Source organism: Dasypus novemcinctus, chromosome X (genome assembly GCF_030445035.2).
Source record: "Dasypus novemcinctus isolate mDasNov1 chromosome X, mDasNov1.1.hap2, whole genome shotgun sequence".
In the NCBI taxonomy this organism is placed as follows: Eukaryota; Metazoa; Chordata; class Mammalia; order Cingulata; family Dasypodidae; genus Dasypus; species Dasypus novemcinctus.
The window spans coordinates 25,367,645-25,392,989 of NC_080704.1; the positions used below are offsets into that span (position 1 = coordinate 25,367,645).

The 25,345-nt window shown below is 39.1% G+C and overlaps 2 pseudogenes; both read left to right on the forward strand.

The window, feature by feature from the left end:
* Positions 1-5,051: 5,051 nt before the first annotated feature.
* LOC101417795 (fructose-bisphosphate aldolase A pseudogene) lies at positions 5,052-6,152 on the forward strand (annotated as a pseudogene).
* A 3,479-nt stretch (positions 6,153-9,631) lies between these two features.
* Positions 9,632-25,345, forward strand: part of LOC101418229 (DNA ligase 1 pseudogene) — an 87,343-nt pseudogene continuing 71,629 nt past the window's right edge.

Here is a 25,345-nt window from a genome sequence, read left to right on the forward strand (position 1 = left end):
AGTTACCTCCTGAGAACCTCCGTGTTGCTCAAATGTGGCCAGTCTCTAAGCCAAACTCAGCATGTAAATGTGTTGCCTTCCCCCCAGTGTGGGACATGACTCCCAGGGATGAGCCTCCCTGGTGCTGAGGGATTACTACCAAGTACCAGCTGATGATGTAACTAGAGAATGACCTAGAATAAAAGGGTCAACTCGGACCAGCAGAATATCTCAACATTTAATCTTACCAAGCATCCTTCATATGTAGTGGATTTCCTCTCTATTGCTGCTTTCAAGATTCTCTCTTTATCTTCAGTATTAAACAATCTGATTAGGATGTATCTTGGAGCAATTCTGTAAGGATTTATTTTGTTTGGAATACACTGTGCTTCCTGGACATGTATATTCATTTCCCTTGAAAGAGTTGGGAAATTTGTGGCCATTATTTCCTCAAACACACCTTCTGGCCCTTTTCCCTTCTCTTCCCCCTCTGGGATACTCATAACACATATGTTTGTGCATTTCATGACATCATTCAATTTCTAGAGACCCTGCTCAATTTTTTCCCATTTTTCCTCTATCTGTTCTTCTGTCTGTACAATTTCAGATATTCTGTTGTCTAAATAGCTAACTCTCTCCTCTGCCTGTTCAAATTTGCTGTTGTAGATTCTACTGCATTTTAAAATTATTGTCTCTTTCATTACCATAAGTTCTGTACTTTTCTATGTATGCTTTTAAAATCTTCCCATCCACCCAGTGTCGTCTTTTTTGTTGTTGTTGTTGCTGTTTTTAAGTTTATTTCTGAGTTGCAAAGATTATTTCCCCCTCCCCATGTTTTTAGAATTTCTTGTATTTCCCCATTCAATCTTGGCTGCCACACCAGACAGACAGAAAGAACGAGGACCTTCTTTTTCTTGATCTATAATGGAAATAGTGTCTTCTTAATATACTTTATCTCTTCCTTCCTCCTTGTATTGATTTAGGAGATTTGTTTGGATGTCTTTAATCAGTTGTTCCAAATTCTGCATCTCCTCCAATTTTTATTTTTTCCTTTTACTGGGCTATATAGTCCTTTTACTTAGTATGGCCTATAATTTTTTGCTGACATCTAGGAATCTGATTGCCTTGATGAATTTACTCTGGTCAGTTTTTCTCTCTTCCCTAGGGTTTGTTGTTGCTTGGGTTTGTGTTAAAGTTCTTCTTTGATATTTGGTTCAGCTTTTTAAAAATCTTTAGAATTGCCCATGTTTCACTGATCAAAACCGGGCCTGGTGTTGGGGGACAGGGATATGTGGAAAAGGGTGTACCTGGGCATGCTTCTATGGAATATAAATGTGTTAATCTTGGCAGAAGGTGTTATCTCAGTGGGTGGAGACCCACACAATAAACAAGAAAATATTGAACTCCTATTCTGGGGAGTTCTGCTACATTCTCAAATAGAGGGGCAAGAACACCTTGAGTACACAGGCAGTGCCTAATAAAAGAAAACAGACCAGTATGCCAAGCTCTCAATATTAATGCATGTAATGATGAACCTTAATCTTCAAAAATTGAAACTTACAGTTGCCATAGATTCCAAGAGGAGGGGGAGGGTAGAATGGGTGAATCATAGGGCATCTTTTGGGCATTGGAATTGTTCTCCATGTTCTGTATCTGTCCAATGACCGATACAGGCCATTATACATTTTGTCAGAACCTATAAAATATATGGTGCAAAATGTAAACCATAATGTAAACCATTTACCACAGTTAGTAGCAATGCTTTCATATTTGTTCATCAACACTGACAAATGTATTGTACTTATGTACGATGTTACTGGTAGCAGAGAAGTGGAGTATAAGGGAATCCCCTCTAATTTCCTGGGCAGGCTGCACTTTCTTTCGCGCTGGGCAGCTCTCCTTACGGGGTGCACTCCTTGCATGTTGGGCTCCCCTACACGAGGACACCTCTGCATGGCACAGCACTCCTTGCGCACATCAGCACTGTGCGTGGGCCACCTCATCACACGGGTCAAGGAGGCTCGGGGTTTGAACCGCGGACCTCCCATGTGGTAGATGGAATCCCTAACCACTGGGCCAAGTCTGTTTCCCCCACGATGGCCTTTTCCACCCCTACTGTTTGGGGATTTTTTCCCTGCCTTTTCTTTATATATCATGTATAATATTGCAAGGGAGAGTATCAATTTTATTAGCCTTTCCATAGAACTAACTTTGGCCTTGCAGATTCTTTGTAGTTCATGCTTATTTTCTACATTATTAATTTTTTATCACATCAATATTAATTATTTTCTTTGCATATAATATAATTAATTTTTCTAATTGCTTAAAATGGAAGTTCAAGAATTGATTATCAGATTTTCCTTTTAATTTATGCTATCAAGGCCATGGATTTTATTTTAAACCTGACTTGAAACTGCATCTTCCAAGTATTACTATATCATATTTTATTATCATTCAGTTCAAAATATTTTCTAATTGTCATTTTGAGTTCTTTGACATATGGGTTATTAGTGCATTTGTGACTTCTGTACATATGGGTATTGTTCCATAATATTTTTCATTATGAACTTTTAGCTTAATTTTACTATGGTAAAGTAAAATATTCTAGATGAGTCAGTCCTTTAAATTTTCCTGAGGGTAGAGTGATGTAATCAACATGGAGATGTAAGAAATTCCCTGGAAAAGTGTCCCCTCAGAATCAACAAATAAAAGAACGAATTCCACCTGATTATAACTCTGGAAGATGATAGAAATTGGAGAAGGACTCCACAAACTCTGAACTGAAGAAAAAGAAAAATATACTTGAAGATTAGGTAGGAGATGTCCCTCCCAGACCCACCCCTCTGGAACCCTCCCCCTTACTCATTCCCTGCACAGCTTGAAATCTGCACAGAGGCAGCAATGCCCAGGTCCCTCCTGCCGTGGATGCCAACTACACCAGCCGCTCACAGAAGTGAGGTAGAACCCAACGCATATCCAGGCAGAGGGAACCAAGTATGCAGAGACACAGGACAGAACACAAGTCACTGATGAGTGTCACATAAAAAAGAACTCCTGGGGAAAAATAAAAAAGAGAGACAGACACACACTAGGGCAGAACTGATGACAAGAGGGTGCATGCACTACATCCAGTCTCTGTTTACTGGACCACCTAAACGCAAAACGGACCTTTCTGCATTGACCTCATATGAGTCTCTGGAGCAGGATACCCTTCAGAAACCAGAGAGAGAAAAACCTCACAGAAACAAAAGGGGAAAAGTGAGCTGCTGTAAGATAGGGTGGGTCCCAGAACTGAAAAGTGTAAGGAAAATTTAATACTTTTGTGCTTCTAATGACTTTGGTAAGAAAGTGAAAAGGCAGCCTACTCATTAGGAAAAATTTTTTGGAAACCACATATCCAATAAAGGGTTGATCTCCTTGTTATATAAAGACATTACACGACTCAATGATAAAAAGACAAGCAACCCAATTAAAAAATGGGCAAAAGACTTGAGACATTTTTCCAAAGAAAAATACAAATGGTCAAAAAGCACATGAAAACCTGCTCAATATTACTATTAGGGAAATGCCTATCAAAACTACAATGAGATATCATTACATGCATTACTGAATGGCATTATTAAAAAGACAGAAAACTACAAGTGCTAGAGAGGATGTGGCCAAATTAGAACACTCCTTCACTATTGGTGGGAATGTAAAATGGTGCACCCTCTGATTGCCACTAGGAATATATTCAGAAATGAAAGCAAGTGTGTGAACAGACATTTGCACACCGATGTGCATGGTGGCATTATTCACAATTGCTAAAAGATGGAAACAACCCAAGTGTCCATCAACCGATGAATGGATAAACAAATATTATATATACATACAATGAAATACTTTTCAGCTCTAAAAAGAAATTAAATCAGGATGCATATGACAACATGAATGAACTTTGAGGATACTATTGAGTGAAATAAGCCAGACACAAAAGGACAAATATTGTATGGTCTACTAATATGAACTATATACAATGAGTAAACTCATGGAGTTAGAGTCTACAATATAGGTTACTAGGAGACAAAATGTGGCTTGAGAAGCAGGAGGTGTTGCAGAATGTATGTAGGATGTTTAATGAAGTAGATTGTAAATGTGAGGAAATGGATAGAATTGATGGTAACACATAGTGAATATAATGCCATAGACTAGGGAGGTTAATGTCAATTGAAAGAAAGCTAGAGGATAATCTAGGAACTGTATAACATAGTGATTTTGGTGGTAGATGATGATTGTGGTTAATAATATGAACACAAGAATGTTCCACTATTACAAGGTGTTAAGAATATGGAGATACATGGTAAAATACAACTAATGTCATGTATAGACTATAATTAATAGTAACATAAAACATTACAGCAATGGTAAAGAAGGTAGTATATCAATTCTAAGGGTCAATAATGGGGGTATATAACGGGATACGGGATTTTTCCTTTTGGAGTAATGAAAAATTTCTGAAAAGGACTGAGTTGATAACAACATATCTCTGTGATGAAACTGAGAGCCACTGAGAGAACACTTTAGATGAACTGTACAAAGGCAGTGGACCCTATAATGCAGTAAATCCCATGGTGAATGTTGGACTGTTGTTAACAGTACACATATGAAAATGTTCTCTCATGAACTATAACAAATATACAATACTAATACATGGTGTTAATAGTAGAATCATCTGTGGGAATAATACACCAAATATAAGCTATGGACTAGAGATAGCAGTTATATAATAATGTTCTTAGATCAATTGTAACAAATGTGTCACAATAATGTAAGGTGCTGGTGGTGGGTCAATGTATGGGAATGCATTATTGTTTTGTAAAGTCACAACTTCTCAAAAAAAAAAAACAATAGAGGTATTCAACAGCAGATCTGAACAGGCAGAAGAGAGAATTAGTGTACCAGAAAAAAGGACAAAAAAATCATACAATCTGAAGAACTGATAAAGAAAAGAATAGAGGGAGGGCCTCAGTCTGGATTTCCAAGGAAGAAACTTCTTCTGAAGTGCAGGAACTCACCACCACCAGTGACGCCTCCACCACAACCACTATGCCCTACCCACACCCAGCGTGACCCCAGAGCAGAAGAAGGAGCTATTTTACATGACTCAGTGAATTGTGGCTCCGGGCAAGTGCATCCTGGTTGCAGATGAGTTCACCAGAAGCATCCCCAAGTGGTGGCAGTCCATTGGCACCAAGAACACCAAGGAGAATTGGCGCTTCTATCACCAGCTGCTGTTGACCACCACTGACTGTGTGAACCCTGCATTGGTTGTGTCATCATCTTCATTGAAACGTTTTACCAGAAGACAGATGATGGGCATCCCTTCCCCCAAGTTACCAAATCCAAGGGAGGCATTGTAGGCATCAAGGTAGACAAGAGCGTGGTACCCCTGGCAGGAACAATGGCAAAACCACCACCCAAGGGCTGAATGAGCTGTCTGAGCACTGTGCCCAGTACAAGAAAGATGGAGCTGACTTTGCCAAGTGATGCTGTGTGCTGAAGATCAGGGAGCATAATCCCTCTGCCCTTGCCATCAAGGAGAACACCAATGTGCTGGCCCACCATGCCAGCATCTGCCAGCAGAATAGCATCGTGCCCATCATGGAGCCAGAGATCCTCCCCAATGGGGACCATGACTTGAAGCGCTGTCTGTATGTAACCAAGAAGGTGCTGGCTGCTGTTTATAAGGCTCTGAGTGACCACATCTACCTGGAAGGCAGTTTGCTGAAGCCCGATATGGTGACCCCAGGGCATGCCTGCACCCAGAAGTTTTCTTTTGAACAGATTGCTATGTCAGTTGTCACAGCACTGCACTGCACAGTGCCCCCTGCTGTCCCTGGAGTCACCTTCCTCTCTGGAGGCCAGTCTGAGGAGGAGGCATCCATCAACCTCAATGCCATCAACAAGTGCCCCCTGCCAAAGTTGTGGGCCCTGACCTTCTCTTATAGCTGTGCCATGCAGACCTCTTCCCTGAAGGCCTGGAGTGGGAAGAAGAGAACCAGAAAGTTGCCCAGAAAGTGTGTGTCAAGCAAGCCCTGGCCAACAGCCTCATCTGCCAAGGAAAGTACACCCCAAGTGGTCAGGCCAGGGCTGCAGCTATCGAGTCCCTCTTCATCTCTAACCATGCCTACTGAGTGGAGGTGTTCTAAGGCTACCCCCTTGACACTCCAGACCCCTGCCCCCTCCTACACTCACTCTTGAGGAAGGGCCTCACCTGGGGTTCCAGGCTGTTCTTTCCCGTCACTCTCACCTCCTTTGTGACATTGGTGTATGGTGTTGTCTGTGTATGCTAACTCTATCACCCTTTCCAGCCCACTGCCAATATACAGCTATTTAAGAGGGGGAGGAGAATAGAAAAAAATGATCAGTATCTCAGGGATTTGAGAGACATCACAAAGTGCACAAACATATGCATTCATGAGTGTCCCAGAAGGAAAAAAAAAGAAGGGAAAGGGGCAGAGCAAATATTTTGGGAAATAATGGCCAAAAACATCCCAACTCTTATGAAAGACAAATATACATGTGCAAGAAGCAGAACATATTCCAAATATAAAAAATCCTAATAGACCTACTCTGAGACACATACTAATCAGAATGTCAAATGCCAAAGATTAAGAGATAATTCTGAAAACAACAAGAAACAAGCAATTCATTATATACAAGGGATCCTCAATAAGACTGAGTGCCAATTTCTTGGCAGAAATCATGGAGATGAGAAGGCAATGGTATGATAAATTTAAGGTACTGAAAGAAAAAAATTGCCAGCCCAAAATTCGTTATCAGGCAAAACTGTCATTCAAAAATGAGAGAGTTTAAAATATTCACAGATAAAAAACCCCAGAAAGTTAGTCAATAAAAAACCTGCCCTGCAAGAAATATTAAAAAGAAGTTCTGCAATTCAAAAGGAAAAAAAAAGAGAGAGTGGCTGGAGTAGTGTGAAGAAATGAAGATCTTCAGTACAGGTAATGAAAAGGGTGGCCCTGAATCTGTCTATTATTGTTAGTTATATGCTAACTTGTTTGTGGACATCTGTATATTTGATTTAAACATTAAGCTGTTGAACTTAATCTTGACTAGAAATGCTTTTTAAATAAGCAATTTCTATCATGGAGATTTCAGGTAGAAAAATTAAATTTTGTTATGCTTAGAAAACAGTTTATGGAAATAACACGTACCATAAATGGTATACTGTTTACTAAAAAAACAAAACAAAACAATAATACTACATCCTCAATACACAATTCTACTCATTAATGTCCATGAGTGTCAGAATAATAATGGACACATAAAATGTAAAGAGGTAATGTGAGAAAAACGACGTAAATAAGAGAAACAGAGCAGAGATAGGGAGCAGAGAATGTGTATGCTAATGAACTTAAATTGGAATCTTTTCAAATTAGTAGCTTATAGATGTAGGCTGTATAATACAAACCACAGGCTAACCACAAAGAACGTATTGAAAAATATATATGGAAATAAAAATGAGAAAGGGATCAGTCAGATCCATCACAAATGATCAACTATACAGAAAAGGAGGTTACAATAAAAGAAAAGAGAAACTAAAAAAACATATGATGCATAAAAATGGAAGGACAAGTGGCTGAAGTAAGTATTGCCTTTACAGTAATAAATATGAATGTTAATGGACTAAACTCTCCAATCAAAAACACAGATTGGCAGAATGGATAAAAAACCATGATCCAACTGTATGATGTTTGAAAGCGACTCAATTTAGATCCAAAGACAAAGAGATAGAAAATGAAAGGATGGGAAAAGATAATCTATGCACATAGAGATTAAAAAAAAGAGCTGAGTTAGTTATATTAGTAGTGACAAAAATAGATTTTAAGACAAAAGCTGTTATATGAGACAAACTACACCACAAATTAATAAAAGGATCAATTCACTGATAAAAAAATATAACAATTTTAAGTAGTTATGCACCTAACCACAGTGCCTCAAAATACATGAGGCAAAACCGAAGAGAGAAATAGACACATCTACAGTAACAGTTGGAGACTTCAATACACCACTCTAATCAATAGTAGAACATCTAGAAAGAAGATCAATAAGGAAAAAGAGTACTTGAATAATACAATAAATGAACTAGACCTAAAGACATATACAGAACATTGCACCTCAAAACAGTAGGATATACATTATACTCAAGTGCACATGGATCATTCACCAGGAAGAGACCCCATGTTGGTTCACAAAACATGAGAGCTGGAAAATCAACAAATACATGGAAGTTACATAACACACTTTTTTAAAAAGATTTATTTATTTATTTATTTCTCTCCCCTCCCCCCATCCCGGTTGTCTGTTCTCTGTGTCTATTTGCTGCATCTTCTTCTTTGTCTGCTTCTGTTGTTATCAGTGGCACGGGAATCTGTGTTTCTTTTTGTTGCGTCATCTATTTCAGCTCTCCGTGTGGGTGGCACCATTCTTAGGCAGGCTGTACTTTCTTTCACGCTGGCCGGCTCTCCTTATGGGGTGCACTCCTTGTGCGTGAGTCTCCCCTACACGGGGGACACCCCTGTATGGCAGGGCACTCTTTGTGCACATCAGCACTGCGCATGGGCCAGCTCCACATGGGTCAAGGGGGCCCGGGTTTTGAACCGTGGACCTCCCATGTGGTAGACGGACGCCCTAACCACTAGGCAAAGTCTGCTTCCCAACATAACACACTTTAAACAATCAATGAGTCAAAGAAGAATTTTGATGGGAAATCAGCGTGTATCTCAAGACGAAGGAAAATGAGAACACAACATATCAAAACTTATGAGATGCATTGAAGGCAGTGCTGGGAGGGAAATTTATACCCCTAAATGCTTGCATTTAAAAAAAAGAAAGGGGGTAAAAGTAAAGACCTAAATGCACAACTGGAAGAACTAGAAAAAGAGAGTGCAGACTAAATCAAAAGCAAGCAGGAGGAAAGAAATTAAAGATTAAAGATTAAGATTAAAGCAGAAATAAATGAAATGGGAGAGAAAACAATAGATTGAATTAACAAAACCAAAAGATGGTTCTTTGAAAAGATTAATAAAATTCACAAATCCTTAGCTAGACTACCAAAGGAAAGAGAGAGAAGATGCAAATAAATAAAATCAGAAATGAGTGAGGGGACATGACAACTGACTTCACAAAAATAAAATGGATCATAAGTGGATACTATAAACAACTTTATGTCAACTAATTAGACAGCTTAAATGAAATGGACAATTTCCCAGAAGCAAACAAACAACCTTCACTGACTATAGGAGAAAGAGAAGAACTCAACAGTCCATTCACAAGTAAAGAGATTGAATCAGTCATCAAAAACCTCCCAACAAAGAAAACCCAGGACCATATGGCCTCATAGATGAATTCTACCAATCATTCCAAAAATAACAAATACCAATCCTTTTCAAACTCTTCCAAAAAACTGAATAACAAGGAACATTACCTAACTCATTCTATGAAGCCAATATCATCTTAACACCAAAGCCAGATAAAGATCCTACAAGAAAAGTAAATTACAGACCAATCTCTCCAATGAACTTAGATGCAAAAATCCTCAATAAAATGCTTGCAAATTGAATCCAACAATACATTAAACAAATTATACACCATGATCAAGTGGGTTATCCCCCCAGGTATGCAATAGTGATTTAATGTAAGAAAATAAATTAATGTAATACACCACATTAACAAAAGGAAGGGAAAATACCACATGATCATCTCAATTGATACAGAAAAGGCATTTGATGAAATGTAGCATCTTTTCATTTTTTTTTTTTAGGATTTATTTTATTTATTTCTTCCCACCCACCTCCATTGTCTGCTTTCTGTGTCCATTCGCTGTGTGTTTTTCTGTGTCTGCTTGTATTCTCATTAGGTGTCACTGGGAACTGATCCTGGGACCTTCCAGAGTTGGAGAGAGATGACCATTCTCTTGTGCCACCTCAGCTCCCTGGTCTGCTGAGTCTCTTATTGTGTCTCCTCTGTGTTTCTTTTCATTGTGTCATCTTGCTATGCCAGCTCTCCATGTGGACCAGCACTCCTGCGTGAGGCAGTACTCTGCGCAGGCCAGCACTCCACGTGGGGCAACTTGCCACACAGGCCAGCTGGCCCTCACCAGGAGGCCTCGGGCATCGAACCCTGAACCTTCTATATGGTAGATGGGAGCCCAACTGCTTGAGCCACATCCAATTCCGCCAGCATCCTTTTTTGATAAAAACACTTAGAAAAGTAGGAATAGAAGGAAACTTCCTCAACACGATAAAGGGCATATATGACAAAGCCACAGCTAACATCATACTGAGTGATGAAAGCCTAAAAATTCCTCTAAGATAGAGAACAAGACAAGGATACCTGCTGTCTAGCCAGAGCAGTAAGGCAAGAAAAAGAAATAAAAGGTATCAAAATTGGAAAGGAAGAAATAAAACTTTCACAATTTACAGATGACATGATCTTAAATATAAAAAGCCCTAAAAAAAATCTGTAACAAAGCTACCATAGCTAATAAGTTCAGCAAAGCGGTGGGATATAAGATCAACACTCAAAAATCAGTATTGTTTCTATACACTAATCATGAGCAATCGGAGGAGGAAATAACAAAAAATTCAATTTAGAATAGCAACTAAAAGAAATATCTAGGAATAAATTTAAGGATATAAAGGAATTTTACACAGAAAATTATAAAACAGTGCTAAAAAATCGAAGACCTTGTTGATGAATTGGAAGACTAAATATCGTTAAATTTCAATTCTACCCAATTTGATTTACAGGTTCAATGTGATCCCAATAGAAGTATCAACAGCCTTTTTTTTTAAGTAATGGAAAAGCCAATTATCAAACTTATTTGGAAGGGAAAGGGGCTGCAAATATAAAAACAACTTGAAAAATAAGAATGAATTTGGAGTACTAATCTGCTACCTGACTTTAAAGCATATTACAAAGCTACAGGGGTCCAAACTGCATGGTATTGGTATAAGGATAAACTTATTGTCAAATGAACAAGAGCAGCCCAGGGCGAAGTGCAGCCTGCCCAGGAATGGCGCCGCACACACGGAGAGCTGACACAGCAAGATGACACAACAAAATGAGACACAGATTCCAGGTGCTGCTGACAAGAATAAAAGCGGACACAGAAGAACACATAGCTAATGGACAAAGACAGCAGACAACTGGGTGGGGGCGGGGAAGGCGAGAGAAAAAAATATCTTAAAAAAAAAGAGTTCAGAAATAGACCCACATATCTACAGGCAACTGATATTTGACAAGGCGGCCACGTCCACTCACCTGAGACAGAATAGTTTCTTCAACAAATGGTGATGGAGAATTGGAAATTCATGTCCAAAGAATGAAAGAGGATCCCTATCTCACAACCTATACAAAAATTAACTCAAGATGGACCAAAGACCTAAATATAAGAGACAAGACCATTAAACACCTAGAAGAAATGTATGGAAGCATCTTTGAAATCTTGTTGTTGGCAACAGTTTCATAAACCTTACACCTTTACATGAGCAATGAAAGAAAAATTAGATAAATGGGACCTTCTTAAAATTAAAAATTTTGGCACTTCAAAGAAGTTTGTCAAGAAAGTGAAAAGAGGATGGGGGATTAGTAAGTCACAGGATCCACGTCTCTCAGAGAAAAACAGCTAGAGGACAGGCAAAAATGGCCTGAAGAAAAGTTTTACAGTTTAGGGCACTAAGGGAAGGGCTGCCAAAGAGCACCATCTGCTAGCTGAACAAGTAAGTGCCTGTGAATAAATTAAAAGTCAATAAATAAGAGAAGCTTTTGTGGCTCTTTACAGTCTTCCTCCCCAAGGCCCTTGGAAGTGGGTCTGCAAACTGTTACTGGGTCCATGGACCAGATATGAGGAACCAAACAGGGATAATACTAAAGAACTAGAATAGGTTGAGCCAAGTGTCAAATAATAGCAGTAACACACAGCCTCCTACCAGGAAATCTCCACACAAGAGAGAAATTGAGCATGAGTAAACTAACCATCATAATCAGATGCCTAGATACCAGGAAAATATTACAAGCCATGCTAAGAAAGTGGAAGATATGCCCCAAACCAAGGAATATATCTAAGTCCCAAATGAGACAGGATTTGAGACAACTAACAAAAGAGGTTCATATAAATCTTCTAAATCAAATTGATGAGTTGAAAGCCAATATGACTAAAGAGGTAAAGGACATTAAGAGGACACAGGGTGACCATAAAAAAGAATTTGACAACCTGAATAGAAAAATAACAGAGCCTGTAAGAATAAAGGACATAATAGTGTTATCAAGATCATATTAGAGGCATACAACAGCAAACTTGAAATGACAGAAGAAGGAATAAGTGAGATAGAAAAATAAGTGATACACAAGACAGAACAACTGAAATTGAATAGAGAGAAGAGAGAAAGGAAAGTATGGAAAAATTGTGCAGGAGCTCAGGAAATTGAATGACAACCCAAAGCACAACAACATACGTGTCATGGGAGTTCCAGAAGGAAGGGAAAAGGGGCAGAAAGAGTATGTGAGGAAATAATGGCTGAAAATTTCCCAACTCTCATGAAAGAAATGAATTTACATGTTCAAAAAACACAGAGTAGCCCAATCAGAATAAATCGAAATAGATCTACTCCAAGACACATACTACTTAGAATGTCAATCATCAAAGATAAAGAGAATATTTTGAGAGGAGTAAGGAATGAGCAAACCATCTCATACAAAAGACACCCAATAAAACTTAGTGTGGATTTCTCATCAGAAACCATGGAGGTGACACTACAGAGCATACTGAAAGAGAAAAACTGCCAGCTGAGATTATTTATCAAGCAAAATTGCCCTTCAAATATGAAAGTGAGTTTAAAATATTCACAAATAAACAGAAACTAAGAGACTTCATGAAAAAGAGCTGGCTTTGCAGGATCAACCACGCAAAAAATATTTTTTTCTATACACTATACACTAGTCATAAGCAATTGGAGGAAATCAAGGAAAAAATTCCCTTACATCTACAGCCAACTAGTTTTGACAAACTTACCAAGTCCACATTACTGGGGCACAACAGTCTCCAGCAGTGGTGCTGGGAGAACTGGATATAACAAAAAGAATGAAAGTGGACCCCTACCTCACTCTGTATACAAGAATCAATCCAAAATGGATCAAACACTTACATATAAAAGCCAGGACCATAAAATGTTAGAAAAAAATGTAGGAAAATATCTTCAGGATCTTGTGGTAGCTGGTTGTATTAGTCAGTCAAAGGGGTGCTGATGCAAAATACCAGAAATCAGTTGGTTTTTATAAAGGGTATTTCTTTGGAGTAGGAGCTTACAGATACCAGGCCATAGAGCATAAGTTAATTCTCTCACCAAAGTCTGTTATCATGTGTTGGCACAAGATGGCTACTGATATCTGTGAGGATTCAGGCTTCCTGGGTTCCTCCCTTCCTCAGGCTTCTTTTTTCTGGACTCAAGGTTTCTCTCTTCCTGGGGCTTGCTTCTGTTTCCTCTGTGAGCTTACTTTAGGGCTCTAGCTTAAGGCTTCAGCATCAAACTCCAACATCACAACTCCAATATCAAAAACCCTCAACTTTGTCCTTTGCCATGCCTTTTATCTGTGATTAAGTAATCAAATAAACCTCTGAATCCAATATAATCTCATATGCCCAGAGGAAAAGACTAGTTTACTCTGCATCCTCAACAACCAGACCCAGTCAGTAGGGAGGGTGATTGAAGTGGTTCGATCTTTATAGTCCCCCACTGGCTCCCAGGGCAAAAAATGGTGCAGTGCCCCCTGCCCCCCAGCCTCAAAGTGCCCATGGGATACAGCAGACCAAATTTGCTGGCCAAAAGCTGAATCAGCCTTAGGCTGCATCCCTCTCTCTCTGGATTCTTAGAGAGGTGTATCCCTGGGACCCCCTCTACAGTAGGCACATGCCAGAGAATTCAAAACTATCTGCTAGGAGGATGGGGGGTGGGGTGTCAGCAGCTGTTGCTGCAGCTTCTACTCTCATGGTCTTTCCACCGCTATTCTTTTCCTATGCCCCTCTCTCTTCTTGGTGGTGTCTAGCCTTCCCCTGGTGTCCTAAGCCCCAGAACATGTTTTCCAGGCTGTTTCTGCCTGTCCTCTAGCTATTTTTCTGTGAGAGAAGTGAGTCCTGTGTCTCTCTAATCAAACATCTTCCTAGAAGTATCCTTTGCATATTTTATTTTATTTTTATTTTTAAATTACCCCCTCTTGCGGCTTTTTGCATGCTGTCTGCTCTCTGTGTCCATTTGCTCTATATTCTTCTGTATCTGTATTTATTTTATTTTATTTCCCCTCCCCCCTTACGGCTTGCTTGCTGTCTGCTCTCTGTGTCCATTTGCTGTGGGCTCTTCTGTGTTCTCGCTTGTCTCCCTTCTTTTTTGTTGCGTCACCTTGCTGATTCAGAACTCTGCTGTGTCTGTGGGCTGGGCGGTGCTCCACAGTGTACGGGGCGAGCCTGCCTTCACAAGGAGGCCCCGGGACGCTAACCAAGGGACTCCCATATGGTAGACAGGAGCTCATCTGATTGAGCCACAGCCGCTTTCCTATATATTTTGTTTTTAGAAAAATATTATACTCCACATAACCAAATTTCTTTATCAGGTATGCTGTTTTACTCTGAAGCTTCTCTGAAAGTACATGGCCTGCTAGTTGCAGGCCAAAGCTTCCTCTTCAGAAAAAAGTGGGGGTGTAGAAAGAGGAAGAACTTTACATGAGAAGCAAGGCAAGTATATGACTTTGCTCTACCTGTCAATTAACACAATCCTGATGAGAAGTAAAGATGGGATACAGTCAGGTGTTCTGACAGACAGGGCCTTTTGAACATCTTGAAAATTATATAGCTAGATACTTTCATAGGATATAAATGTATTATTATTTTTTGCCATAGGTATGTTTTCTGGATAGATAGAGGCCAACACAGTATATAACAAAATATTAAACTTCCATCCTGGGAAACACCTGTTACTTTCTCAAATAATATGGCAAAAGAAAAAAAAACAAACCCCTGGAATATGTAAGTCTTACCTAATAAAAGAAAACAGGCCAATAAGTCAAGCCCTTGATCTTAATGTTTGCAATTTATGAACCCTATTCCTGTAATAATGAAACTAAGCCTAAGTATAATTAATGCCTAAGAGTTACCTTCTTAAAACCCTCTTGTTACTCAAGTGTAGTCTCTCTCTAAGCCAAACTCTGAAAATAAACTCACTACCTTTTCCCTGATGTGGGACACCACTCCCAGGGATGAGCCTCCCTAAAACTGAGGGATTATTACCAAGTATTAATCAGTGATGCCTTTGGAGATAAACCTTGGTCAAAAGGGGGAGATATTGAATAAAATCGAATTTTTATGGCTAAGAGATTTCAACGTGAATTGGAAGGTCATTTCAGAGGTTATGCTTATATAGGTCTCAGCCAGACTTCACAAACTACCAGTCAACAAAGCCACCTGAGGGCCCTAGGGATATCAAGACACCACAGGCAAGCCACATGGCCTCAGGAAATCAACACCCCCTCAGCACGCCCTATCTGGGAATATATAAATATCTGTTTCCCCTATATAGTATATAGGCATGTATATGTAAAGGATTCTTCTACTCCTTTTATCTGAACCTATAATTTTCAATATATCTGTTAAATATATTTCTCAGAGACTTAAAGTCTTCAGATTGTTTATATGCTCTTGAGCCCTGAATCCTAGCAGATACTTGGCCAACTCCTACTCCCTACTTCTTTCAGACTTGCCCTGGACATCTAACAAAACAACAATGATGGACCAGTCCCACCCCAAAAGCAAGGAGTATCTTCCTTGCTTTTGCAAAACAGCTCCATTCTGCAGCACTATAATATCTACATCCCTCCTCAGCCTGAAGTAGTCAGAGCAGACATCATCACAAATCCCATCAAGATTAAGGAATGAGGGAAGTGGATGTGGCTCAAGTAACTGGGCTCCTGTCTACCATATGGGACATCCAGGGTTTGATTCCTGGGATCCCCTGGTGAAGGCAAGCTGGCCTGCATGGCAAGCTGAACTGAGTGGAGTGCCGGCCTGTGCAGCAAGCTAACTTGAGCAGAGTTCTGGCCTGAGCAGAGTGTTGGCCTGCCCAGGAGTGCTGGCCCACATGGCAAGCTGGCCTGAGCAGAGAGCTGACACAGCAAGATGACACAACAAAAAGAGACACAGAGGAGAGACAATAAGAGATGCAGCAGACCAGGGAGCTGAGGTGGCACAAGAGATTGAGCACCTCTCTCCCACTCCAGGAGGTCCCAGGATTGTTCCCCAGTGCCTCCTAAAGAGAAGACAAGCACACACAGAAGAACACACAGTGAATGGACACAGAGAGCAGACAATGAAGGATTGGGGGGGGGGCGGAATAAATAAAATAAATCTTTAAAAAAATTAAGGAATGAACCAAAATGGGGGAGAGGAGTGTAACCACTGACCAAAATATATTTATTCTTGTGTTAATTGAGCATCTTGTAACCTTGATATAAAAAATAAATTTTTAAATTTAAAAAAGCAAAGATTTCTATTCATAAAGAGAGTAAAAAGATAAAAAATTGAGAAGAAATTTACTATATTGCCAATCAAAGGTTTGCATCCAGAATATAAAATAAGCACCAATAGATCAATTTTTTTAAAAAAGACAATCTAACAGAAAATCAGACCAGAGACTTAACTGGGCACTTTAAAAAAGAAGATATCCATATGGTCAACAAACTTAAAAAGGGCAAAATGAAACATCTCAACACCTATCAGCATGGTTAAAATTTAAAATAACCTTAAAATATAAAAGTTAGGTAAGAATGTGGACCAAGGGACATTACTCATACACTGCAGGAGGGAGTTTTAAATGGCTCAAAGACTTTGGAAAACTTAGTGTCTATTAAAGATAATCACATGCAGATCCCATGACCCAGAAATTCCAATCTTAGGTACCTACCCAATAGAAATGTACACATATTTGTACAGAAATGTCATGTACAGAAATGTACAGAAATGTTCATAGTAACTTTATTTGAAATAATTAAAGACTGGGGAAAAACACCAACCTATGCGCATCAACTATAGAATGGGTAAGTAATGTTGTCCAAAAGAAGTCAGTCAGTAAAGAACAGATACTGTATGATTGTAATTTGATTAAGATCAAGAACAAGCAAATGTAATCTATGTTCTTGGAATTTAAGATGGTGGTTAACTTTTGGGGAGATAGAGGGATCCTAATTGAGGGGGCCATCATGGAAGCTTCTAAGAGGCTGGAAATTTTGCTTTCATGATCTGAGTTTTAGTTACTTGGGTGTATTCAGTTTTTGATAACTCATTGAGCCCAATATTTATGATTTTTCATACATGTTATACTTCAACAAAAAGTCAAATAATAACTGACCATATGCACAATGATGAAATCTAAACTCTCCTAAACTTAGGCAGATCTAAGAGGATCACATCGGAAGATGTTATACCCAGTCTGATTCTTAGTTTCTTATGAAATGAAGAAGGACAACTAAATAATCATGCATATTCTAATGAATGTTTTCTTTTTTTGCAATTATAGCGACATTCATATGTTTTCCATATCTGTGTGCCAGTAAATTGATGTCCTAACGTAAAAAAAAAACTCAAAATAGGTTGACATGAATAGACTAAAGATATTTGTTTAATGTGTAAAAATAATAATACTAAATTATTTTAATTTGGATTTAGTTTTCTTGCAGTTAAATATAAAAATAATTTTCAGTTTATGACTCATAGCTGCTGAAGAGTTCCTTTCACAGAATGGATGTGTAATTTAGTTTTTCTATTTTCTATGGATGTATTTGACTGCTTTATCTTCTTTTAGAAGTTCTAGCTCAGAAGTATTTGGATACCTCGATGAACTTCTGAGACACAACACAGTCTAAATTTACAAAGCATTCTATAACCCAGGCAGAGGGGAAAAAACAGGTCTATAAAATCCACCTTCATCATAGACCTTTGTTGTGTGTGATGTAGGCCAAATCACTGAACACTGCCTGAACTTCACATTTCCAATTTCCAGTGGAGGATTTTATGTTAATTCTTTGATTCTTTTTTCCCACCATTTGTGGTCGATTCCAAGTGAAGCAATTTCTTCTGGTGGGATAAGCCTATCTTTTCCTCTTTAATGCCAGAGACTTACATTATTATACTTTCACCTTTGGTTATGGAGTTTAATATTAAATATTAGCTATTATTCATTCTGGGTTCACTAGTACCAGCCAAACGCTTCTGAACCTTCTTGGTCACATCTTTGCTTGAATTATTTATATACAATTATACTGCTTTTAAGAAAAATAGGAGGCACAATTGGTGAAACTGTTAAAAGGACTGTAATTAAAGTAATACATGAGAAAAGGATCCAATTTTGTGGACAGTTGTTTATTCTGCAGTTTGCCTTTCAAAACAATTAAATTGTTGTTATACTGTTATATGCTAATAGGGAATATTTGCAATATAATTTTAAACTGGGGAAAAGCAGCATTTTACGTCAGCCCATTAGAAAAATAAGCAAAGAACCTAATCCTCCTACAGTAGGTTGAAGCAAACTCTAGTCTCAAGAGATGGCTGTCCTTCTATTTTTTCTATTAAATAAGAGAATATGGGAGAATTTACATCACTGTTCTCAGGTCTATAAGGCTACTAGGATTGATAGCTAAAGGGTCATACCTTGAGATGAGCTTCTCTTACCCACTGAGGTATGTAGTGATGATGATGTAAGCTATACTCTACCCCTATTCCAATGTCAACCCATTTCCTCTACCCCTCATCTGCAAGTAGGGAACTGATTTGCCATGGAGATATATGTATTTGGGTGTCTGGGTACACTTGATATTTCTGCCATTTTTCAATTTAATGAAAATGCACAATGAAATTACATTCTAAATATCTTTCAAAAAGTTTGGACAATTATGCATTACTCTATTTGAGTAGCCCAGTAGCCTTAGTTTTCATCTGAATTTTCATCTAATTGGTTATGACCTTCAGCTAACTTCTCTCTCGTTCTTTCTCTCTCTAATTCCCTAATCACATTTCACAGCAGTACCATCAGCCAGTCCTAGAAAAGCCACATACTGAGATGCCAAGGAAATCCACGCAGGCTTAAAACACTTGAAAAGAACTGGAGTGGACAAGAAGAAAAATCATCTAACCTCTTCAGGTTCACAAAATGTAATATCTGGCAATATCTCATTAGATGGTCCAAAATAGTTTTTCAAGTTATTTTCTGAAAATAACACAGACTTTATATTTCCAGAATATCCAGGTTCAGCATGACACTGCAGTGCTTAATATCATTTCAGGACAGTCTCAAAGTTCTTGTTAAAACATTTCCTCATCTTTAAATTAGCCTGGTATTATTTGCTCTGTGATCAATTAACATGGACATGGAACACAGTTAAGGTTTCTGCCAAGCAGTCTGGCAATGTTGGAAAGTAACTTGAAGTGAATATTTTTCCTCAGAAAGAAATGCAACATTTTGAGAGAATCATTGGGGTTCCAGGGATTTATGTCCATGAAGCCATAGCACCAGACCAAATGTGAAAACAATGTAATCAAGCATCTAAATGATTTATCTGTATGCCGGATGCTTGGTGTAATGGAGCTGGAACAACTTGCCTAACCACTGGAGGGTTTCATATTTCATGGGTTATTATGGGATTGTGGAGACACTAACTATATGACTCTAAGATCTATTTTTATTCAATAAAAACTGTGCATAGTATTGTACATGCCTTGAATTTATATAACACTCTCTATCATGGCATTTTACAAGAAGAGATGATTTAAAATGTGCCATCTGACTTACAAGTAAAAGAGCATCTTTAAAACGCTACCAGTTACTGTGCAAATATAGCAGCAGGCAACTTGCTTCTGGGAAAGAAAAGACTGATTACAAAAAGCTCATTTGAAAGCCTTGTTCTGCAAGCAAGGGCTCTGTTTAGGTAGAGTTCTGCTCTTCTTGTCAGTACAACCTTCTTCCCATAGTGTCCCACCCAGGTACAGGTATTAAAGGAGAATGTGTGAGAAAACATTTTTGGGGGCATTTGAATTCACTCTAAGAGTTGGCCTAAGATTGGCCCAAAGAAAGTGAGAGGAAAGTAAGATAGAGAACCATCATCTTAACAGAAGCAAAATGAACAAAATTGCATCAAAATGGAAATGGACCAAATAACTTAATCTAAAATGAAAATCTGATCTCAAAATTTATACAGAGGGGAGTAAATGTGTTTCTAACATTTTAGCTATCTTCTGCTTGAAGATTTCAGTGTTTATTCTGTTTCCGTCCAAAACTGAAAGAGCTGTATATTAAAGGATTTCCTCAACTCTGAGACAAGAAGGACTGAGCATAGTTTTGAAGAGATAAGTTCTTCAGAGAGGAAAGAACATTTTTAAAAGTTTATCTTCTGGATGCACATGAATAATTTTTTCTGAGGTGTTTATGGCTTCAAACAGTGTTGCCAATAACTTAGAAATGATTCTAGTAACCACGGGACCTCCTTCAGCTCTTAGCTGGTCTATAATTAACAGTTTAAAATTTTGTCTGAGTATGAAATAATTGTCCAGTATTATTGCCTCTGTACATTTTGATCAGCTGCCAGCTGAGAAACCTTTGGGACAAAACTTTGTAAACTCATCTCTTGGTTCTTTAGGTGACTGGGTGAGAAAGAAAGGACAGCCTTCAAGGTACTGCTAATTAAAATGACTGCTATGACTCTTCTCCAAGGACCACTCTTTTAGCTCTAAAGTGAATGTGAAAAGAAGCACCCCAGGCCACCAGCAAATTCATGAAAACAATGAAAACAAGTCAGAACCAGTGGGGCTTTCTGTTTAAACTGAACTAGTATATGAAAAGCTCAGGTGGAAAATAATGGAGAAGGATTCTGTTAACAAGGATTCTGTACATTTTCCTGTATGAGCAGCTGTTTATAGGAACATTGGGAAAATACATAAATTTCACAGTGGAACTTCTCCATTGTTTCCAGAACCTCAGAGCAGTATTGTGCTTCAGTTGCCTTCAGTGATAACCTGCTCCTTATGCACTCTGTACTGGTTTCCTTCTCCTGTCTATCCTATTTTCTCACTTTCCTTGGATAAATTATTGGAATTACCTCCCAAATAAGCTATGTGCAACTCAAACTCTTGTCTCAGGGATTGTTTTGAGAGGAAACCCAGCCTAAGACAAATGATATTGCTAAGGTGAGGCATAGAGATAGTCCAGTTTGAAGTCACTTCTGATTTTAATTATCTCCTTACCTCCATAGAATATGTGAATTCTGGAAATAGCTAAACAGTGCACTAGATTATTACATCTCTGATGCCTAAATATTCATAAATATTCACGGACATTGAATTTTAATAGAATTCACTTCCAATCATCTTCCCTCACTTGTGATACAATCACGGGGATATCTGGGAAGTTGTATTCCAATATTAATTGGAAATATAATTAGTTTACTGGATCCTAAACATAGCTCAAGGCAATATCTGTATGACATCTTTTAGTTGAAAACTGAAAACTTGAGTGTAGAACCAGAATATTTGGTATATTAATGCCAAATTTTATATTCATTCAAATATATGGAGAATTATCACTGTTTTTCAGCTTCAACTAGCTGTTTGCTATGGCATTTTCAATCATAGATCTTCTATGATCATTAAACAATGTTGACCAGGTCTTTTCCTTGAACCTCTTGAATCTTTTAACACACATTTGTTCTGCTGACATGCATAATAAACTAGTAAACAGAAGCTTTTAAGGTGGTGAACAAAGCTACCTTACTCATTCCTGAAATTTTGTCTGGATTATCTGGATACTACAAGGAATAGTAGTATCCTTGGTTTTATAACAAACCATTCAATTGATCAAGTTACTTGAATGCCCCTACATATATAACTAAACCAGGCAAAGGAAGCAGACTGAATTCAAGCAGCTCATCGGTTATTATTTTTAAAAACTCTGGTCAGTAACCTAGTTATGAGATCATTGCAGCTGGTGATAGAAAAATGTTGCTGAACCCTATGCCATAGACTCAGACTCTCAGTGTTTGAATAAGCTTTACTTCCTATTACAGTTGCAGATTTCACACTCAATTTAGCTAAATATCCTACAAACGCATTGTACTGGTCATCTTTAAGAAGAATCTTATAATCCTGAAGCAATTCTGCAGATGTCCACTGTTACAACTTTCTCTTTTGGCTTATTTGACATTCTCCAAAACCCTTTGACTCATTCTATTACAGGTTAAAGTGCTGACCTCAAGAAAGATTGACTGTGGCTACCAGAGGGAAAGCTAAGAGTGAGTCCAGTGTTTTTGTCTGCTTGACTTTTTCCATATGGCCTGAATGGCTAGATTTCAAAAGATGAATGAAGAAAAGGGAAACAAGAAGGCAAATGTCAAATCTTGCCCTTCTTTTATGTCTGCTCTTCTCCTGAAAGCATTTGACCATTGCTGGACTCTTGGATCTAAATCAAGTTCTCACCACAGCTAATAGATATAAACAAGCATCTCAAGCCTAGGTTACAGGGAAGCGGATGTGGCTTAAGCAATTTGGCTCCCATCTACCATACAGGAGGTCGATACCCAGGGCCTCCTGATGAAGGCAAGTTGGCCCGTTTAGCAAGGTGGCCCACATGGAGTGCTGGCCTGTGCAGAGTACCTCCCCGCACATGAGTACTGACCCACACAGAGAGCTGGTGCAGCAAGATGAAGCAACAAAAAGAGAAACAGAGGAGAGAGAATAAGAAGCACAGCAGATCAGGGAGCTGAGGTGGCACAAGAGAATGATCACCTCTTTCCCACTCTGGAAGGTCCCAGGTTCGGTACCTGGAGCCACCTAATGAGGATATAAGCAGACACAGAAGAACACACAGTAAACGGACACAGAAAGCAGACAACGGGGAGGAAGGGAGCGGGGGAGAAAGAAAGAAAAATAAATCTTAAAAAAAAGCCTAGGTTACAATCATATATTTCATATCCTTTATCTAGTTGCCTGAGTTTAAATAACATTTTGTGGTGTTTGGAGGCTTCTCCTAAGGCCTGTGCTTCCAAGAGGTGAGGGTATGCGACTCTCTGTATAGCTGCTGCTGCTGCCGCTTCCGCACTGTTTACCTGTTCATTAGCCTTTCCTTCCACCTCTCCTCAGTACCTATTCCCACCTTTCTAGAAAACCAGGATGCTGTGAATTATATGGAATCAGTGAATTATAAACTTTCAAAAATAAAAACAGAAAGATATTTTGGGAAGAGAAATGTAATGGAGTGTGACATTTGGAATAGTAAAGTAATAGAGGCAAGACGACTGAAATTTGTGGATTTGGCAAAGCTGAGAGGGATCACAAATTCTTTAGAAGCCAGGATTGAAAAAAAATATGATCTTGATAAATCATGTAAGTCATCCTGGCTTCAAAAAAGACAATGGTAATGTATTACATAACAGTAATAATACAAAAAAAAGATCCTCACAAAGAAGTTGAGAGATTTTGGAAAAGCAAAACTGTTTTCCTCTATAGAAAGGGATTTAAAATTTCATATAGATTAGAAAGAAATGTGAAGAAAAGACACTACACAATGCCACTGTTAACGCAATAAGATATATTGAAATACATTCTAAACTATAATGTGTTTTGAAGATGTTATTATTGAAATATGGTTGTATTGATAGTAGAAAAAGCATGAGCTTTGAAGTCAGAAGAGAGGCTCAAATCTCGGCTCCTCCAGTGGCTATCTGTGACTCTAGCTAAATTATTTTTTCTCTTTTTGCCAGGATGCCTGACCAATGATACACCTAGCCCCTGAGGGGGACCCAAGGAAAGGTAATTAGCGGCCATGGGAACTCTTCTCCTCCATCTCCCCTTTCATCTCTCTGCACACACTGGCCCCTGTCTTGCTCTGAGAGTTCCGCCTCTACGTGCTCCTTTCCAACCCGCCCATCTCAAAGAACTCTAGGGAAGTCCTCCCCCACTGATGCGAAGCTCTCGGGCCAACAACAGGAAGAACTACCTCACTGAAAAAGGAGGTTGTGTGTAGCCCCTGGGAAACCCTTGTTACATATGTTATATCACAGGGGACTGACCCAGAACCCCTTATTTTCCTTGCCTGGGCTGAATATCACAGAAAGGTCCTGCCTTCTCTCACCACTCCAGCTCTTTAGGGGAGTGACAGGTCTCATAAACCAGGAGCTTTGTTGGCTAAGGAAGATAAACGCAGACTCCTCCTCCCTATAGTAGGATATCCTATAGCAGGAGGGAAATTTGCACCCAGGAGGACTAGATGGGGCCTTAGAAAACTGGGAGCCCCTCACTCCCTTTAGGAGTCTTCTTCAAGGCCAGCCTGAAAACTTCACCTTCCATGAGCTAGACTTGAGCACTGAGGGGAAAAGATACAACCTTTCTTAAAATTAGTGCCCCTGGTGGACAGTGTTCCCAGAGCCCCTGCGATTCTACCACCTAATATAACCCCTAGCGATCTGGTCTTGGTATCAAGTCAAGCAGGTAAGGAACCTCATCTAAGCATAATCGTACAGGATTTGTGTCTTCACAAACCCCAAATTGGTCCCAAATCATAAGGAAAAGCTCTCTGGTATGGGGAATCAGGCATCTACCTCCGTACTGGAGGGGAGTCCACTGAGATGCTGACCTAAAGCAGTGGAAGTCTTTCAGTTATAAACCCTTGACAAAGAAACAGCTGTTTTTTTTTATTGTGATAATGCCTGGCCCCAATACAAGTTAGAAGACAGAGAGTCATGGCCCATGAGTGGCTCTAAATTAGAAAACCATCCTCCAATTAGACCTGTTCTCCCAAAGACCCAAAAGTCGGACAAGATCCCATATGTTCAATTCTTCATGACCCTGTACCAAAAGAGAGAGCTCCAAAAGCAATGTAAATTGGAATCCACAAACATAATAAAAGAAAGGGAATCCTTTCTCCCTGTCCTAAGTGCCCTTCCTGAGGATCCCATCCTCAATAGCAAGCAACTGATGCTGCTACCTCATTGGTGCGCCACCCCCATAATCCCCACCTCACCGGGAGTGCCCCTGCCTCTCCTCTACCCTCAAATACCACCCCCATATATACTACCCCCTTTGTGCCAAAAACCATGTCCTAGCCCTGCCAGTACCTGAAGTGGAACTAATTACCAATCCAGGAAGGTTTTTCCACTAAGGCAAGTCCTTAATAGGGAAGGAAGACTAGTCACCATCCATATTCCTCCTCAACTCTGACCCATACAACTGGAAGGACTACTCAAAGGGACTAAGAGAAGACCCAGATGGATTCTTAAAACT